We start from the raw sequence: 15,399 nt of genomic DNA on the forward strand, positions 1-15,399 counted from the left end.
TCCCCTGGCCACTGCACACACACACACACAACATTGACACCTTTGAAATGATGGTGATATGGAGATCTAATTTTCTTCTGACTGGTGAACTTCTTTACTGGTGAACTTCTTTAAAAGAGAAATGGCCTCTCTGTAGCTGTGAGGAAATTTGCTTTGCTTTGTGACTAGGTTCTGTGATTAGCAGAGCTCTCAAAACAGTGCAAAACATTTTGTGTAACTATTCACGTGAATGAAAAAAACTGACTTCAACAATTGGCTGTGTTCATTCCTTTTCTTGTGTTTGTTTTTCACCTGTATGAATTGACTGGCAGGAATATTTGCAGAAGCAGTGAATTTAAAGGGAATATTTACAGAGTGAATTCTGAGGTAGGAAATAGGATTCACACTGGAAGACTGACACTAAAAATTGCTGTAGTCATTCAGGGTATGGAAATGATACCATGTGATTTGTGTGACCAATCGAAATGAACCAACACAGCTTCAATTTTGAATCTCAGATTTTCACAACCAACTGTTCATGACCCTACAGACAAGAATTATTCAGAGAGACTATTTGGGGTAAAATCCACCCTTGCACGGAGGGGTTAGCACTTAAATCCTTCTTAAACCCTATTTAAGGTGATTAGAGTGACGTATAGGCCTTAGGCTGGCCCTCTGGGAATTTCATGCTTGTAGAATAGTTTCAAACAGGGAGTAAATCTGAGAAAATGCCCCCTCTCCCCCAGTGTGAATATATAGATCAGACTGGCAGTGGGATAGACAGCCCAGAAGGGACTGGGAAAGCATGTCTGAGAATGCAGGGATGGGCTGCTTCTTTCTGGGTTCTCTGTCTCCTACTGGCTAGTTGGCTGGGGAGCAGATTAACCATTTGCTCCGCCCCATTAATTTAAACCTCTTCCTGGGCTCTAGGGACCTCTCCCCTCATTAGCTGCCCCTCCCACCCCATAGGATAGGAGCTATGTTTTTAGGATGCTCTGTTTCTGACCAATCGCCTGCTTTTAGATCAGGAAGGAATTGTTCCTATTGGACCAAATTGGCAGAGTCCTGGTGGTGGGCTGTTTTTTTTTTTTCCCCTTCCTCGCAGCATCGTGAAAGGACCACTAGGTTAAAGAGAGTGTGATTTGGATATTTAACATTAGGAATTTATAGGAATGTTTAGTTTGTCACAGCCGGTGTCCAGTACAGAGAAAGCCCAAAAGGGCCAACTCCCAGAGGTAAAAGAGACCCAGGATTTCGCTGGTAGACTTTGTGCTTTTTGGAGAAGGGGACTCCTGAAGTCTTTGCAGACTGAGGTTCCCCTTTGGTACCCTCTACGCCCTTTGCGGGAAGGTGGGTAAGAGGATTCAGAAGTGATTTGAGTAGGCTGAAAAGGATGTACCCCAATTTATTGGTTATAGGGTGGGAAATCTGTAACCCTGGACTGGATCCAGTTAAATTCCTGATACATGGGGTAGGAGTGGGTGGATAGCACCCATTCTTAGTGGTAAGTTAACAAAGTGGCAGCCTGCCACTTAAATCAATCTCCGTGTTTGTCTTCATTCACCTGCATATCCTGGTCATTCATGAACTGCTCCTGGATAATTTGTAGACATAAGAAGAGACTGATCTCTTTGAATGAATTATTTGATCAGATCTAGAGTAGAATCTAGCTCACATTACATTGCAGTTTAATTGGTCATAGTCATTAAGCATGGAAGAGGTTTTATGGTTCATATGGGGGTTGCTGGAAAGATAGCTGAGCATCCAAGGGCCAGATTCTGATGCATTATTCAATGTAAGGAATGGCCTGACTCCAAAAGAGTAAGGGACCACCCAACACTAGTCTGGCTTTTGGAATCTGCCCCAAAGTTATCTTCATTGGGGTAGGGGTGGGGCGGATTTTCTTGTCAAAGAGACATAAAGACATTTAAGTAAACCCTTTGCTCTAGGCATCAGCGCTCATTCTACAAGGTAGCCTCATGAATAGAGAGAAATAGAGCACACTGTGGGGAAATTCATAGCACCATCACCTGGGTTTCACTTGGCAGCCAGTCTCATTCCCATTGAAATTAATGGCCAAACCCACATGGACTTCAGTAGGCTTTTTATTTCTTCACTGAGACTCAGAAAACACTTAAGCACCTACTTAACTTTAAGCACATGAGTAATTTCATCCAAATCAATGGAGTCGATTTGTACCATCTGAGGATCTGGCCCGGCACATGCAATATTGGACTTATTCTACAACTGTGCAAATATTACCATTTATTTTACAGATTCTCTTAAAAAGATAAGGTTGAAACATATAGGGCAACAGATAAAAAGGGAAAACAAGGAGGATCAGACATATAACTCCCATGCACATGTGATAATTTCTAGCATAAGCTTATCTTGTAGGAATTATAATATATTGTATAGGAAATAAATCAGAATGTCAGGGCCAAATGCCATTTTCCTCATCTGCATGATTTGCAGGATCACAGTCAAACAGATTTCTTTCTCTCTCATAGATGTCTTCTCTTTAATTGAATTATGCCCCTGACTAGCACACAGAATTCATTGTTTGGTGAGATACAGGGAAATTACCATTTGATAAAACAATACTGTACTCTTCCGTCACCTGCAGAAACATCCTTCAGGAAAACCATTATGTAGATTTCCTTGATTACAGACTATTGTCCCTTTTTATCTAAAACTTCATTTGCCATAATCAACTATAGAACATATTACTGCACGACTATTATACATTGAATGCACAGATGCATTTGAACTATCCTTGACAATTGTTTGCTGAATATTGTCTTTAGAACTTCAAAAAAGTTCCCTGAACCTATTTAATTAAGCTTTTTTTTGCTTAAGACAATCAGTTTATAGGCAGATATTTTCTCAGTGAATCATTTGGTACTTAAGGCAAAGCCTATTTTGGAATCTCCAGATATCTAAATCCAGCCCCCTTTTGCCCTCCAGGTGGAGACATTTAAGAATGATTAACTCTAATAACCTTCCATCCTGACTTTCTTATAGGAAGAGGCTTCAACAATTATTATAACTCCCAGTTTAAATTGATAGTTTTACCTTAAAAGTTATGCACGGCTGTCACAATGAAAATCAGATAAATCATTATTAAATGTCAAGATTCAGTGTTACCAATTCTTGAGAGCTGTAGCTCACAAAAGCTTATGCTCAAATAAATTGGTTGGTCTCTAAGGTGCCACAAGTACTCCTTTTCTTTTTGCGAATACAGACTAACATGGCTGTTACTCTGAAACCTGAGACATCATTGTGGGTCACACAATATTTGTGGGGTTTTTTTACAATCCCCAGCTCCTGGAATCACATGATTATATTAGACTCTCAGGATATGTCTACACTACGGAGTCTGTCAGCATAGCTATGCCAGCCTATCCTGCTCATGTAGACACAGTCTATACCAACAGAACCCCAAATGATGTTTGTTATATTGACAGAAGTCCTTCTTGTCTTCACTGGGAAGTTAATTCGGATTAAGGTCAGGTGTGAATTTAAAGCAGAATCACTACTCCTGATTAACTCTCTGTGTGGACTCCTTTATACTGGAATAAGAGTGCTTTATTCTAAATTATCTTAATACAAATTCATCCACTGGATTAATTATAATTATATAATAATAGGTATCCCAGCAAAACTTCCTGTGTAGGCAAGTCCTAAACCTCTATTAACCTGATTATGTACATGATGTATATCTCCAAAAATCTTTGGTCTCGTAAAATATTTGTGAATATTTCTAAAGATGTCTTTAAAAATGAATCAATGAACATGGCAAGTCTAGTAAGAAAATCCTTACTGATAAATGAGGTGGAGGGACAGCAGCTAATCTGATTACAGTAATGACATCGGATGTATTTACTTGGAGCAGAGATTGATGAGCACCGTCATTGGCAAGCTTATTCTGTTTACAGGAGTTGTGATAAATATTCAAAAATCTGTCTCCCCTATGTAGGCAGAGAGCTTTGTCAAAGAGTGGAATCCTCCCCGCACATATAATCTGATCTGTCTGCTTTGTCAAAAGCCCTCTCTGCTCATTGCTGTTGTTTTTGTAGCCTTCCATGCACCCAGGTTTTTTTCCCAGTTTAATAAGAAATAATTTCCCGTAGGCTCATGGCATAAATAGCTTTAGCTGAGTACTAGCTCTGTCTGTGAGCTTTCTTACGACTTCCCTTACTAAGATGCTGTATGGACTGACTGTTTCACATGCCTGATTAGTTGGTTCACCAACCTCATAATTATTGCATTTGTAATTTGTAAGAAGGATTAGTTCCTTAACACATTCAGTCAGCAGCATCACCAGCTGAGTGCAAAAATATTATAAGAAGCTTTGAACCTATAAGCTTAAATCCTTTCTGAGGCTGGGCCATTCATTCATCAACTGTAAATTCTACAGTGCCATGTAACCTGACGGGGAATGTCGCTTCCTAAAATTCTCTTCTGCTTTCTACAGATGCTTTCAGGCTACCTCTCCATAGCCTCGCATTTGAGCCAGGTAGATGCATGCAATTCCATTTCAAGTGTAAAATTGGTGCCTACTCCAGCACTATCAGAAACGAAAGGAGGACAGCACAAAAATAATTATTTACTGATTCAGCTGCTAGTTTAATTTATTATGGTTTCAGATCCCTCACTGAGCTAATTATGGTGAATCTCATTAACTCTGTGGAGTGGACTGGGGAGCGAGGGTTTCCTGAGACTGGCTGCTGATGTAAACTCTCCATGCCACTGCACCGATGGGTACTGTCGAGAAATCCAGAATGCTCAAGGCGAAAGGGTTAGCTCATTTGTTGTGCATGTTGATATACACGTGTGGAGACTTAAACTTCCACCTGCCCTGCAGGGTGAGTTCTGTTGAGTAACATGACTTACTATAACAATGTTGCTCCCTTCCTGAAAGGCAGGTGTAATTTTAAGACACCAGGGACCAAGTTCTTCCCGTTGGGGTCAGAGTTACACCAGAGATGAATGTGGCTCCAGGACTGAAGTTTAACTCGTGTGGCTGCAGAAGAACTCACTTTTATTTAATGGTTGATTTTCTCTGTTGCCCATGGAATGGACTGTAACCCTCGTTACAGGCATTCTCTAGACACACATATTTAAATGTCCTGTAAGACTCAGACTTTTAAATACGTGACACAGTACTATGTGCTTTATCTTAACTGATTTAAATACAACAAAGTTCTGTGGTGAAACTAATGATTCTCAGAGGCTAAGCTTTACCACTTAAGCAAAGTTAAGCTGCTTTACATTAAATCGACCTAATGTTCATTAGTTTTAGACTAAATCAAGGGTAATTATTGCACTTTATAACATATTCTTTGTATTTTTCATTTGAATGTGCCTTTCATTGAAAGGTGCACAGTCTGGGTGGCCTGTGTGTCTCTAGGACAGAAGGAACAAACTTATTTTCAAAATGATTCTGAGCAATCCACTATTGCCAACCCCAAGCATTTGAAAATCATGAGCCAAGCCCCCGGACCTTCAGATCATGAGACTGTCATAAAAGTCGTCAGATTTTAACAAATAAAAATGTTGAGGGTTATTTTTTTTTGCCGCTTGTTTGTTTTCGAGCCTTTAGGGCTCATGCTTTCAAGCTTTTTCTCCGCAAAAACAAAGGTCTGAAATTTATATTAAAAATTTTAAAACTGAGAATTTATGTATTCACATGACTCCATAACCTTGGCCTTTAGGAAAAGCATCCGCTTTCAGGAGACTGGCAGTAAAATCACCATAAGAATTAGTATAACATTGCTATTTGGTTTTTGGTTTTGTTTTTTAATCTAAATATGGTAGGAAAGTTGCATCATCTTATTCTATAAAGGGATTAAGCTATTGCAGTTAAAGACTCAAAAACTGTGTGCTGAGGCCTGGGGGTCGTGGATTCTTTGTTAACTAAAGCCCTAGAAAACTAGGTGGTGCTCCTAGTGCCCAGAAGACCTTCTGAAAATTGGTTTTGCAATTGCAGCATCAGTCTACTTCTTTCCATAATCTCATGATTGTTAGTCATACAGGAATGGGACTCGTATAAACAGAAGGGATACCCTCAAAGCTGCAATATCCAAAGATCAGTCTATTGTATCAATAATTACTTTTTAAAAACATCCTCCAACTGTGGAAAACTCTTACTAGTCCCTCCAAAGTGAGGCCTGTAGCCATATTAAAATCCTAGTTCCTCAGGTGGGAGACGTGCTACCATAGGCTACTGGCTTATTGGGATCATGGTCTATCTGTCCCTGTCTGGCAAAATTTTGTAAACCACCCATGTACTGTGAAACTTGTAAATATCTGTAGCCTTCCTGGTGTCAATAGGGAGCAGGCAGAAAGAGCCAGAGGTCACTTTTTGAATCATGTCAACCCTGAGCGTTCAAAAAGCATGAGTCAGACCATGAAAAATCATGAGATTTTTTTAAATAATAAATGTGGGGGTCTTTTTTGTTGGTTTCCGGCTTTTGAGCCTTTAGTATGCATTTGGGTCATGTTGGAAAGATTTTCTTCAGTCACAAGGACTAGAAACTTACATTCTTTAATGAAAGCAGGATTCTCTTCTCAACTAACTACAGGACTCCAAGAGCTGGAGATTTAAGAAAAATATCAAATATTGCAAAATTTAGGATAAAATTATGAGAGCTGGCAACACTGATGACCCAGTAGTGGAGCTGAAATGTTGACACGTTTGCACTCCTTGTTTCAGAGTTGCTGTTGGCTGGAAAGGGAGCAGCTAAGGGTAGGGAGGAAGGTCATTAAAAAAATAATCTGTAAGGCACAGTAGGTTACGTCTTGGGACTCTTACTGGATCAGGTTAGACTGTCAGGTCTCTGAGTTTGTGTGTTTGATTCAAACAAATTTTACGGCTCTGTCCTTTTAAAACCTGTGTGGCTGGTGCAAGATATCACAAAGCCACAGGAAAGCTTTGATTGTGGCACCTTTTAGCACATGCCTATGATTCCATTTGAGTCAATACAATAAAAATAATGGTTTGACTTCCAGGCTAGAAACTACCTTTAGCTAAAGATCTTGGGCTTGGGGTGGGGGTTGTAACTTGAATAGCATCTCTAACCAACCTTCAAAGTGAGAAAATTACATTTTGAGTTTGGATAGGATTATAGTAACAGCCTCTTTGCAGCCTGTATTTTCACAGAAGTCAAGCAAACTTTTTCATATATGCTCCTTGGGTTGACTGGAGCTTAAGGGCTTGGAGCTGCTTACGCATCTTGTGCCTTTTCATGCTGATAGTGAAATAAGGCTAGGCCAGAAAGACTGTTGTTTCCTTTCTGCTACACAATGGGTAAATAATTTACAGTGGAAAATTTAATTTGCTATTTACACCTGATTTATAAAGAAAGACGAGTGCCTCACTAGATACATATGACCTGCATCTTTCAAACCTGCCCCTCCTTGCTTGTCTGAGATTACTAAGGGCTTGGCAGAGCTAAAACTGGGATTGTGGCTAGGACAAGAATTAACAAGCGTATGTCTAACCGGTATATAATAAATACATTACTGTTAGTACGAACGGGTTATTTGTTGATGGTTTATGGCGGGCTCAGCCCTATACAGATCATGGAGGAAGGAAAGCCAATGACCCCATTTGTTCCTCATGTCTGTTTGGACACTGCTATAATGTTTATGCATGTCTGTGTTAGAAGACTTGGACAATTTGAAAGGTTCAACAGTGGGGTGCCGGGGGGGTAGAGGGGGGCACAACTTGCTTAGAAACTGGCTGATTTCAGCAGGATTCTGTTTGCCCTCTTGGCAATTCCTTACATTTTTTCCACCACCATTGGGGTAACTCTGTGGTGAATTAATGAGCTGATTGAGAAATCCCAACTAAATTGTCCCCACTGCTAAAACTGTTGTCCACAGTGTAACCGTTAAGCCCCTCCCCTGCCTCTCACCTCTGCAGCCTGTCAAAAATAGCCTGCTCAAGTCATCTTCCTCGCCACCTTCTCCTCAGCTCTGTGAGTTCCTCTATTGGCTTCCCGTCTCTTACTACATCAAATTCAACCTCCATGTGCTCACCTACAGACCGTTCCTAATCTTCCTCCCAGGTGCGTTTCTTCCTGTTTCCCTGTATTTCATCTTCTGTCCAAATGCACCATCTCATTATTTCACCTTATTCCTCCCTCGGTTTCCCTTCTTCGCTCTTGGCTTTGGGCCTGGTACCCTGCTGCCTTCTGTCACCTGGATCGTTCTCATTCACAGGGCCCATTCTCTGCCACTGCCCCACTCCCTTCAGATCTTTCTTGATCCAACCAGCAAACCAAATTCGGTGATGAATCCTGGTCATGTGTCTCACATTGCGCATATGCTAAGAAGCAGCAATCTCTCCTGCCTTCTCACTGTTGCTAACCTCCATGCTGTCCCTCTCCTGAACTCTTCTCCTGTGCCTTGCCTTCCATTTCCCTTGCTTTAGTTACATAGCAAACACCTTGGAGCAACTTTATTTCCCTATTGGCCAGATCACTGCTGACCCCTGTGCATGTGTAGACGTGGAGGGTGAGAGGGGAACACAAGGCGTCTTCAGGGATGGCTGCAGTGCTTGAGCTCAGGTGAGACCGGGGGCTGCTCCCACCAGGCATCCATGGGGGCCACACGTTGCTTCAAGGGTGTTGGGGCCTCAGGCAAAGTCCACTGGAGTCAATGAGAGCCTTTACACTGACTTTAACATGATTTGGATTATGCCCTTGAGGAGGGGTGGGGGCTACTCCTCCTTCCCCAGCTGGCAGGGTGGCCTGGACACAGTTGGGGAAGGCTGCCCCATCCTGAGGTCACAGGCATGACGGAGCCCTGCAAGTGGGATTTTCCAAAGTGCACAGTGCATGGGCCTAACGCCGCTCCCGTTGAAGTCAGTGGTACAACTCTCGCTAAAGCCAACGGGAACAGCGTCGCTCTTTTGAAAATCTCACCCCGGGTGTTTCTGATGGCACGTGAACAGCCTCACCCGCTGCTTCTCCTGGAGGATACAACTCCGCAGGATCCCTTGAGGAAGGTGAACCTACCCCCTTGCCAATGCGTCAGGAGCCAGCTTGGCCTCCAGGCCTCTTTGGTTCCTGGCCTTTGCTGAGACTGCCAGTGTCTATTCAATAAGAATGACCTTATGTATAGGGTACTTAGGGCAGCCCCCATTGCCATAATATCAGTAGAGTCCTGCAAATCGGCAGATGGATGTGATTCCAAATTTTGTATCCGCGCAGGGCACTAAGTATCCGAGCACCTCCCAATCTTAATATATTTAGCCTCACAGCACCCCTGTGTGGTCAGGAGATGTTACTACCTTACAGCTGGGTAACTCAGTGATAATTCATCCAACCTCAAGAGTAAATCTGTAGCAGAGCAGGGAACAGAACCCTATTCTCCTAGGCTAGTACCCTAACCACTGGGCCATCTGTCTTCACATGCACAGCCCCTCACCAGTTCATTCTACAAATACCACTTTGCAGCCAAGCTCCAGGAATAACTATCAGCCAGCTTGGATTGGATTCAGACCGCTGAGCTAGAGCTGAAAGACTCCAGTTTCTGTTATCAGTGCCCTGAGCCCTCCAGCCCCCACAGCCAACAGCCGTTTCATAAAAGGACATAAATACCTTTCGCGGTTCAGGCGACATCCCAGGCCACTCCGGCGTTGCTCTGATGGTTTATTATAATGCTAACAAAATCCTTCAACATATTTAATTCACAGTTACTTATTATTTATTCTCTCCATATGTGTGGTGTGTGTTTGTGTTCTGCATGTGTAGTTATATAAATTCTTATTTATCAGCTTCATAAAATATCCCTTCTGAGTGGGGCCGTGTGAGGATGACCCAGATGCACAAGAGGAAATGTTTCATATCTCAAGGAGTGCCTTATGTGCACCCTAGACAACCCCTCCCCCTGGTGTGCCATACATAGAACTTAATGGTTTTAAAAATTAGAGCATCTGTGTGGCTTAGAATTTATTGACCTACTGTGCATAACAAGTGGAATTTAAAATATAATTAGCTGAGCTGCGTCGTGTCAGTTCACAAAAGTTTGACTTTGTCTGGTATTGTCACGGGCCTGACTTTGGAAGTGATGTTTTCATGGGGCTTCTAGACTTCTTGGGGAGCTACCCAGGGCTGGATTTTGTATCTTAGATTTACAGAAAAATAGAAAGCCCCTCTGTTATCACTGTACAGTGCTTGACATCCTGCAGGTATCCCTGAGAAGAAGGTGAAGGGAGGACAGCTGCGCTATCTACAGCTCTCTGCACTGCTGTTTCTGCAGAAGCTGCTAACGGAGGAGGTGGACAACATCAACTGTCTTCAGCTGGGGGAAGACACCCTCACAGTCTCTCTCCCAGCTGTGTCCAGGCTCAACAGGTTACTCTCTGGTACATCCCAAGTTGCCACAGTTATATACTGGAGTGGCTTCTCCTTGCTTGAAATGCTAACCCACAGTCCTAGCAATACGTCTGACTGGACATCTGGAAGGCAGTTTACAATGCCTAGCCTCCCTTGATAGAGAAGCTATCCTCTTATTGTGGAACTAGGACACTGAGCGCTGCACATTAGAAGAAACTGGGTCCAGTCTCAGAGATGCATAGGCCCCAGTTCAGCAGCTTATTTAAACTTATGCAGTCTGGCACAGTGGCTCGAGCACTAGGCTGGGAGTAAAGAGGTCTGGGTTTTATGCTTGGCTTTGCCCCTTGGCTGGTCAGGCATCCTTGCATAAGTCACTTGATCTTGCTGTGCCATAGTTTCTACAGCTATAAAATGAGGAGAATGATGCAGGGACCTCCTTTGTGAAGTGTTTTGAGATCTGTGGATGAAAAGCACTGTATAAGAGCTAAGTATTATTATCTTGAAGTCAGTGAGACTTAGGTACGTGCCTAAAGACATATGCATGCTTTAGTACTTTGCTGGATCAGGGCTACAACCTGCAAACTTTGTCAAGTTACAGAACCTGGCAGAGGAAGGCAGTAGATGATACCCTAATTACTATTATTATTTGTATTACCGCTCTAGTCACAGACAAGGATCACATTGTGCTAGGCTCTGTACAAACACAGAACAAAAAGACAGCCTCTGCCCCCAGGGGCTTACATGCGTAGTCAAGTGAATGGTACTGCCATGCCTGGCACTGCAGGGCTGATTATTAATTTTGCTGTCAGTGTGTGTCTGTCTCCCACAATTTCTCTGAGGCGGGGGGAGGAGGAGGAGAAAGATTTGACTTATACATTTATAATGTGCTATGCATTTGCCGTTCCATGCTTGTCTAATTTAGATCATAGAGCTTACAACCTAAATCAGACAGGAAAAGCATCTGAATGTAACAGATAACAGAAGGGGTAGGGAAAGAAGGGACAAGGGTAAAAATCAATACAAATAATATAAGAACAGTATCTGAATACAATGGATCTGGACAGATATAACTGAGGGCAGAAACTAGCCTGTAGAATCTTTATTACTCCTGATGACCCCTGGGCCAGAAAGAACCCAGCTTGATGTCAGATCCCAGGTTGAATTTGCAGCACTGGCAATTAGAAAAATGTTTTTTAATTGTCAGTTGAGCTAATCGTGAGAGACAATAACTATAGAATCCCATTTTTATAAGTCAGTTTTCAGAGCAGGTATTGACTTTAAGGTGGAATTTGTTTCTATTTATAAAATTCTGACTGAACACGTTGGTTCAGACCCCAGAGGATGCTGTCCCCTTCCAGCACCACTCCCTTGGTTTTCTACCATCTGGGACAAAATTTTCAGCAGAAAAAATAGATTTTTCTGCCATATTAAAAAAAAATGGAGCTGACCGTGGAAGCAAGAGAAAATGTGATTTAAGCATCGATTCAATTCTTTGTAGAGAACCAGTGAAGCAGAGCACATCTACCTAAGGCAATGTAATATCTTTCCTTCTGATAAAACTGTCTCATTAAATTCCTCCCCTGAAGAATCCTCACCTATGCCTTTCTGTCTGCCTGTGCCTTTTGGCAGCTATGTGTGTGGAATGAGAGAATACAGGGTGGTATGGCCAAAAAACCCCAAAAAACAAAAAAAGTTTGGGGTCAAAATGTTCCCAGCAGGGGGCAGCGTGGAGCCAAATCGCTCCAAGGGGAGCTCAAAGAAGGATTGTGTCTGCTAGAGGTGCAGTCCTTCCCTGAACATCCCAGTGTGCAGCTAAACTGCTCATGTGGCCCTATCCTTTAGTCCTGTGCCCTCAGTTGTGGCCAGTGTGATCTGCCACATGGCGTGGGGAGAACAGAACTATGGCTTCACTGCCTCCCAGCCCTCTCTGCCCCCTTTGGGGTGCCGTGCACCCTGAAGCACACACTGAGAGTGCTGTCTCTGTGCTCAATCTTTTACCCTTGGATGGAATTCTTCATCAACACACATGCTTCAATTAATTAAACCCTCACCACACCACTGTGAAATCACTAAGTACTATTATTTATTATACCCATTTCATTGGGGAGTAAATTGAGCCAAATTGATGTTCACTGTTTTGCCTCAGGTTATAGACAGTCAGTGACCGAGACCCACTGGGGAACAGAACCCAGGAGTCCTGAGTACAAGAACCCTGCTATACACCCTAGACAATATTTGCTCTTAAACCCTTCTTTATCGGGAGTGATTGGGAGTTATTTATTTGGACTCTGAGGAAATGTTGTTTTTTAAGGGCCTTTCCATATGGATACTGATACCTGGGGGAATAGCTGTGGTGACTAATAGTGAGGTTCGCTCTTTTTAAAGTAATTTAATTACTTTAAGAGCTAAGCCTTTTTAAAGTAATTTAATTGCCTGATGATCTTATGAAGCTTCTTTCTTACGAGGGTACAACATGCAAAGTGAAGAGTGGTATGTTGTGTATCCAGGACACACGTAATGTACTGCTGCACCCACAGAGGTATTCCAGGACAATTCTTCTAACTGCTTGCTACAGGTTGCCAAGACCCTTTTGAAAAGAAAAAGTTATATGCTTTGTATATGCTTTATGTACCAGGATCTGACTATCATCAGCAAGACAGGAGAAGGTTTTCTTAAGAGCTTAGATGCCATTGTGATGGGTGTAGTAAGAGAACCTAAACAGAACAGATTTCTTATTGGTCTAAGGTAGGTTTGTTCTGGACCCTTTTGAAGTTAGCTCCGGGTGGAGATAATGCCTACATATTCTGTACCCTGAGGAATGCCTCGCTGGGCCCAAGCCTGTGTTCTGCTGAGCCATTACAACCAACAAGGATTAGAGGAGAAACACTTTCCCCTTGTATCTCCTGCTCTAGGAGAAGATGAATGGGCACTGAAATAGCTTCACTTAAGGGCATATCTCATTACTCCATTAAGTCAACAACCACTTGAGTGCCCAAGGATTTCAATCAAAGCTAGATGTTGAAAAGGGGACAAAGAGTGCCAAAGTTAGCTGATTTCCACTTACCTCCAGAGGCTGTTCAGCACAACTCTCCTCACTGCATGAAGTGAGAGTCGAGACAGAGGAGCGCTGCCCTCCACCACCAAAATGACTGGTCAGGAGCTTGTATAGACACTGGGGCCATATGAAACATGGGTCTGCTATGTAAAAGAAGGCTGTGGCTAGCTGGCCTGAAAATTAAAGAAGGGAATTATCCAAGCCCTTCTTGGATACTTAGCTCTGACATGCAGCAAAAGGGGAGACAGAATTGTTACTGACAGTGGCATTTTCCATGTTAAATTTTGCTGTATTTAAATCCTCAGAAAGAGAACCGGCAGAGCAGCCTGTTTGGATGTTAATGCTGCTAGAGGCAGGGAACAGATAGTAGGACTCTGGGGAGAAGAGACCTACGACGTTTTGCACATGAATTTAGGTGGTCGGCTCTCCTGGCCTAGGCTGAGTGGAGGGGGAGGAAGTATTACAAATTACAGATTTCTGCTTCAGCTCTGTTTCTTTATTCACTCGCCTTTCTTTTTTATGTACGAATAAATGAACAGCTGTTCATGGCTTCCTGAGACTACGTACAACTCATCACTTTAGTAATCATTAACTTTTTAGCAGAATGGTCTTACAGTCAATGTGGTTGTCTGGGACTCAGGAAATTAGGATGCCTGCCTCTGCTACAAACTTCCTGTGTTACCGTGGGCAAGTCACTTCGCCCCAGGTCCTCAACAGTATTTAGGCTCCTAATTTGCATTGAAACCTTTGAGGATCTGGGCCTTGCTCTCTCTGTGCCTCAGTTCCCCATCTGTAAAATTGAGCTAATAATGCTGCTTTTGTCAGTCTTGGCTATTTAGATTGTGCGCTCCATTGAGCAGAGACTGTCTCCCACTACGTCTTTGCATGGTGCCGAGCTCAATGAAGCCCCGATCCCAGGCTATTTTCTCTGCAAAATGTCGTTCTTTTTTTACATCGGGATAGCAATCTGAATGGAAAATGCTAATGGAGGAAAGGCGTGGCTCGTTGTTACCTCAGCCTAGAGGTTAACGCTGCCCTCTCCATTCTCATCGGGGCTTTACCGTGACTATCTACATTGAAGTAAAAACTGCAGCCCTGGTTCCACTCACAAAGAAGAAAGTCGGCGCCTGTGTAAGTAGGCTTTGCAAATCGTTAGTAAACTTGGTTATTTGGGACCCAACTTGTGTGTGGTTTCTTCACGTGTCTGTTGTTTAAAGAGCAAAAGGGGCGGCAGGGCCTGTAGGCGCTCCTGTAATACACCGAACCTCTGCCCCACCTAGCCAACAATCCAGTGATGCTTTGGAAATACGAAAGGAAAAGTTGACTTCTGTGCTCACCATACGGGAAAAGCTCTTGAAGTCCCAAGTTTAACAAAGGAAGAAGGAGAACACCAGCATGGGCACTTCAGATGAATGGGCGGGAGGGGGGGCGGGGAGGGGGAGGAATGTGGGATCTGGGAGAAGACTGCCTAGGAGGTGACAAGGTATTCATTAAAAATAGGTATAAAAAGATGGAGTTCAAGGATCTGGTGACAAACCAACAAAGCTCTTTTTTTCCTCATTGTTTATATCGTCACTGGCTCCCCACCACAGAATGACACTATAACCTTGTACTTCATGGTTCATTACCTATTATTCTATTTATTAATGCGTTCTTGGGTCCTGATGATGTGACAAATCAGCCATGCTTTTCTCTTATGGTTTAATAGGATTTTTCTGAACCCCCTCAATGTTTACATAACCTTGCAATTCACAGTTATCTATCATTTATCCTCTACTTTATAGGCATTCAGTAGAGCTGTTACAGTGAAGGTTCTTTCAGTCTGCACATTATAACAGTAGTATATTGCTGATTAATATTTTCCAGTTCTTATAATGAGTGGTTCATTGAAATCAAATTCAATGAGCCTTTGGAGATGCACGTGCACCTAAGTAAATGGGAGCTGCAATGTATAGTATGTGAATCCCAAGCCAGGATCCGATACGATGAGCATTTGGGCGGGGATAGGTAACCAAC

At 42.7% G+C, this 15,399-nt stretch overlaps 1 protein-coding gene across 3 annotated transcripts in view; it reads left to right on the forward strand.

The window, feature by feature from the left end:
- Positions 1 to 15,399, forward strand: part of LOC311518549 (bifunctional protein GlmU-like) — a 131,533-nt gene that overhangs the window by 95,408 nt on the left and 20,726 nt on the right. The window contains exon 2 of one of the 3 annotated variants that reach the window (XM_084624475.1): positions 8,466 to 8,555. The exons of the other annotated variants lie outside the window; for them this stretch is intronic. The gene's annotated coding sequence lies outside the window, so the exon portion shown is untranslated. The remainder of the gene's footprint in view (positions 1 to 8,465; positions 8,556 to 15,399) is intronic. 3 annotated transcript variants of the gene reach the window in all.

This window comes from Lepidochelys olivacea (genome assembly GCF_965140295.1).
Source record: "Lepidochelys olivacea isolate rLepOli2 genome assembly, chromosome: 3".
NCBI lineage: Eukaryota > Metazoa > Chordata > Testudines > Cheloniidae > Lepidochelys > Lepidochelys olivacea.